This window comes from Dromiciops gliroides, chromosome 2 (assembly GCF_019393635.1).
Source record: "Dromiciops gliroides isolate mDroGli1 chromosome 2, mDroGli1.pri, whole genome shotgun sequence".
NCBI classification, from domain to species: Eukaryota; Metazoa; Chordata; class Mammalia; order Microbiotheria; family Microbiotheriidae; genus Dromiciops; species Dromiciops gliroides.
The window spans coordinates 514,904,468-514,910,078 of record NC_057862.1 but is presented as its reverse complement, the minus strand read 5'-3'; positions in this window follow the sequence as shown (position 1 = coordinate 514,910,078).

Below are 5,611 nucleotides of genomic sequence, written 5' to 3'. Positions count from 1 at the left end.
AGGGCTCTTTTTTGCTTCTTACTCATTATTGCAGCTTATTTATTTATTCTTTAAGTTGAGGTCTGCTCTGCGGGCACCAGGGTCCCTGTTTTGGGCTTCTTGTGCAGGTGTATAGGTGCTGTGTGACCGGGCTTTTACTCTGAGGCCTGTATGGTGTGTGGAGATGCCCCGCCCTGCACTTCCTGTATGATTGTGCTCTGCCAGCCAGGCGCCAGACCCTAGCGTCTGATCCTGCCGTTCGTGGCCCTCTCGGCCGGTGCAGGTAAGTTTTTCCACTGTCCTTCTTGGCCACCAGATTTTTGAACCAGGTTCCGGGAGCCTCAGTTGTTCGGCTGTGGCCCGCAGCTCCTGCTGACTTGCCCCGACCCCCTCGGCGCTGGGTTGCTGCCCTCCTCTGGGCCTCCCTTTTGCCCGAGTCAGACCGACCTTTTCCTGAAGTCTTCTAAATTATCTCTGGTTGGAGGACTGTGTCTCTCTGTCTCTTTGCAGGTTCTGTAGTTTCAGAATCTGTCCAGAGGCTTGATTTAATGTTCGTTTTGAGGGAACAGAAGGAGAGCTCAGGCAGCTTGCTGCTTCCTCTCCGCCATCTTGGCTCCGCCCCAGCTTGATTCTTTTTGAAGTTCTTAACATTTTTCTCTTAAAAGGGAGTATTTAAAATGATCACTTAACCTATGTCTTTTAAACATCATATCTTTTAGAAAACTTTTATTGGTAATGTATAAGGATGATGATGATAGATATCTAGAACATTTAATGTTTTACAAAGCACTTTACACGATTTTTAAAAATGTGATCTTCACAACAATTTAGTTAAATTTAATATATTATGAGTTCTATAAAAAAAGATTTTCATTTTTGACTAAATAATTGTTTTATATATTAGGTGGTTAATTTTATATCAAATTTATTTGGAAATTAGAAGCATTTTAAATTTAAATGTTCTAAAGTTGATTTCATTTGAAAGAATGGCATTTTGGAGATATAGTTTGTAGAGACAGAAAAAGTCTTGACTATGAGGCCAAGTGAAATCCTAGTTTTACTTCCATCTCTGGTACTAGTTGGGTGACCATGAGCAAATAATTTAACATCAATGAACTTCGTGGGTTTTTTTATCCATAATATGAAGATAATAATTAATCTATTATTTATACTAAATATTGTTCTGAATATTAAATAAAATGTATATAGTTATTTGTAAACCTTAAAATATACTAGATTTATTATTATTATTATTATTATTATCAAACAAAAATAGTTTAAACAGGGGGCAGCTAGATGGCACTGGGTATAAAGCACTGGCCCTGGATTCAGAAAGACCTGAGTTCAAATCCGGCCTCAGACACTTGACACTTACAACCTGTGTAAGTCTGGGCAAGTCACTTAACCCTCATTGCCCTGCAAAAAAAAATAGTTTAAACAAGAAATTTCACTAAATACCTATGAGATATAATAGATAATTTAAAGAAGACATTTAATTCAGAAATCTAAATTAATGTTTTCATACCAAAAACAAGTTATTTGTAGAAATTTAAATGATGGATTATTTTTAACAGCTAAACTAAGTTGTTATGCAGAAAAAAATTATTATACATTTCATTTTTTCACTTTAGAAATGTTAGAGTTTGGAGAATTGACCAAGGAATGCAAGGACTTGAAGGGGCCTTTGAGATCAAATCTAATGCTTTCATTTTACATAGAAGAAAACTAAGTTCCAATTAGATAAAGGAAATTATCCAAGATTACAGAGCTATGAAACAGTAGAAGCAATAATTGAACCTAAATCTTCTAGATACAGAGACATAACCAATATTTTGCCCCCACAATGTTGAATACAGAGGACAATGCCAAAACTCCTAGTTTGTAGTTATCCTTTAGAAGAGTCAAAACAACAAAGTTGGGTAGTTAGCAAGAACAATTAGTTAAAATGGAAAATCAAAGGCATCTGGAAGTACTGGAACTACTAATTATACTCTCATCTCTGCCTCATCAAGGATACACTTCAGCTGTGAACTTGTTCTAGTGCTCTGTGATCTCTTTCTATCCAGCACTTAGAGTGCTATCTTCCCTCCAGTGACCTTTCGCTCTGCCAGCTAAAATTGCTAAATATCTTTTAGATACAACTTTTTGGAGGGCAAAACAAACAAACAAAATTGACTTCCTCCAAACAGATCTACAAAATGTACCAGGCTAAATCCCAATTGGAAAATTCAAGAAACATGGAGATTACATGTGCAGAGAAAGGCTATATACCAGATTAAGAAAGATTCTCTGATCTAGATCACAGAAACCTAAACCTGTGTGAGGTCTAGGAACAAATTCTATATTGTAGTTTTCTTATCTATTCCCCATTTCTGAATCATAGCCCCATGGTTGAATGGGGATAAGTCCTGACCCTATTTCAGTATTCCAGGTTCTAGAGGGGTCATGAGCCTTGAGCTATGTGTCTAAAATAGGAGGGTAAAAAGTTATCAGCAGCAGAGTGGCAGAAATCAGGAGCAGAGTGCAACATCAGTTCTAGCTTCTAGTCCAACATAGAGCCCTAATAAAAATAGCCACTCTAGGAATCCCAAACCATCAGGAAGGCAATGCTACTATTACATTGAAGTGGCAGAACATTCCAGTGATCTAATTATGGTTACATCTAACAGTACTTTACTGTTGCACAGATTGAAATTCAGGTTAAGAAATTGGAGAGCTCATATACGGGAGAATTGTGATCAAACTTTGCCCTGAATTAGATCTTTTCATGAGCATTGAAAGGTTGAAGGAACCCAGTCTGACATGTCCCTGAGAGATTTGAATAGCATAACAGAAACAACAGAAAAAAAAAGAGCAATAGAATTATTCCAGACAAGCCTCCCAGAAATGCACCAATCCTGGCATAAAGAACAAAATTTCTAAATATAGAAAAAATAAAAAGACTGGAGAAACAACAAAAAACAAAAAGAATCATATCATAAATAAAATAATGGTAACAGGGATGCTCAAGACACAAACCCATAAAAATTAATGGTACCAAAATATCTACAAGCCAAGTTTCAAAGAAAAACACAGCCTGGGTACCAATTCAACTAGAATTTATGAAAGAGATGAAGAAAGAGTTTACAAGGTTTTTAAAAAGCTTTTTTTTAAAGCTTTTGTATCAAAAATATTTGTAGAAGCTTATTTTTTTTTGTAGTGGCTAAGAATTTGAAACCATAGGGATGCCCATTAATTAGGGAATGGCTAAGCAAGATGTGGTATATGATTGTAATGTACTATTATTGTGAACATGAAAAGCAAGATGATTTTAGAAAAACCTTGAAAGACACACATGAACTGATGTATAGGGAAGTGAATGGAACCAGGAGAATATTGTACAAGGTAGCTAATATAGTTTCATTAAGAACCTTGACTGACTTAGCTATCCTCAGCAAAATAAGGATCCAAGAAAATCCCAAAGGATTAATTTTGAGGCAGACTATCCACCTTTAGAGAAAGAATTGTTATTGACTGAAGCGTGCTATTCTTCACTTTCTTTTTTTATACAAAATGACAAATATGGAAATGTTTTACATAATTGTACATTTATAATCTATATCTGATTGCTTACCAACTCAAGGAGGAGGGAGAAAAAGGACTAAGGGAGGGAAAGAATTTGGAATTCAAACTTTCAATAAAAAAGGTTTAAAATATTTGAAAAAAATGTTTGTATTAATGAAATGAGAACACTGGAAGAAAAAAATTGAAAAGAAATGAGAGTTATAGAAGAAAAAAAATGGAAAAAGAATTAACACCTTGGGACAAAAGGTACAAAACCATGTCCAAACAACAAACTCCCTGAAAATAAGAACTACTTAAATTCTAATAAGGAAAGGTGATACATGTCCCTTCTGAACATTGCATTATCAGGGGTCATTTAGGGTATTTAATTAGACAGAAGACCTCATAAAAAGTTCTTTCATATTTTAGTGATATTAAAAGAAGATTAGAAAATGAGGGGAAAGGATACACTGTGGGGATGGAGGAGGTAAATGAAGGTTAGAGAATTTTATCTCATATGATCAGGGTGCAAAAATAGATGCTTATTCAAATAATGAGGAAAGGGTGACAAAGTCACTGATCCTTTAACCTCACTATTTTCTGTAAAGGAGTGAATAATTTATACAATGTTTGGTACCTAAATACTTTTCACTCAACAGGGAAATAAGTAAGAAAGTCAGGAAGGGAGGAGGTGGAATTAGAGCGAGAGTAAATTATAGGAAGGATTAGTCCTAAGAATAACAAAATCTAATAAAAACATAATATAAAGAAATATTTTTAGCTCTGTAGCATTTGGCAATGAATTTGAAAAGCATGCACATCCAGTGGAGAATGACTAACTTAATAAAGTAAAAGTAAAGGTATTTCATCTGGTGTAATACTATTGTACTATAAGAAATGATTAAGGGCATGGTTTCAGAGACATTAGGGGAAAGGAATAAACTAATGCAGAAGGAAGTGAGCAAAATCAAAAAACTAATTTACATTAGAATAAAAATGCACCCAACCCCCAACACACATAACACATGCATGCATTTGTTTTACTTGGCAATGCACATTTCTAGAAAGGGTTTTGTTTTTCTTTCACTAACAGTTAGGGGAGTAGGAGGTAAACAAGGCAGAGTTTTGCCTATTCAAACAACAATTTAATCCATACTTGCTTTAATAGTTGATGTTTTTGACCTTTGAAATTTTAAACAAATTGATTCCATTTTAAAGTGGTATATGAGAAATTTTCAAGAATTCAAAAAGATTAAAAACATTTAAAACATGCATTTTGGTTCCATTTGTAATTTTATAAATATAGCTTATCTTATTCTTTTTAATTTTTAAAAAAATTTTACTTTTTAAACAATAAGCATTTTTATTTATAATTTTTGGTTCCAATTTTTATCCCTCTTTCCCTCTCTCTCTTCCCCCCTCTCTAAGGTGACAATCAGATGTGGATTATACAAGTATAATTATGTAAAACATTACCATATTTGTCATTTTGTACAAGAAAACTTGATTAAAAGAAAAAAATGAAAGAAAGTGAAAAATAGCATGATTCATTCCTTTTAACCAGCATTTATTCCCCTTTTCATTTCCCCTTTCAATATAAAAAGGTCAATTAAAGATTGGGGGGGGGGGGTAATATTGGACCAAATATTATCAAGCAAATAAAATTTCTAGATTCATAATTTTTTTTTTTTTTTGGTGAGGCAATTGGGGTTAAGTGACTTGCCTAGGGTCACACAGCTAGTAATTGTTAAGTGTCTGAGGCCGGATTTGAACTCAGGTCCTCCTGAATCCAGGGCCGGTGCTCTATCCACTGCGCCACCTAGCTGCCCCCTCATAATTTTTTTAAAAAAGGTGTGACTTGATTTCTTTATTGACTCCATCTCTCTTTCAGAAGGTAGAAAATATTTCATCATTGTTATGGGATAGGACTATTTAAGTTTAACCTTGCCAGCTGACGCAGGTCTTCTTTTTGAGACACTCTTTGAAGGAGGAGAGATAGGCTGATTGGGCATGGCTGCTGCTTTTGTAGAACCAGGAGGATGGAGATGGGAGCCATCAACTTCCCCCAGCCACCACCAGTGGGGGATAG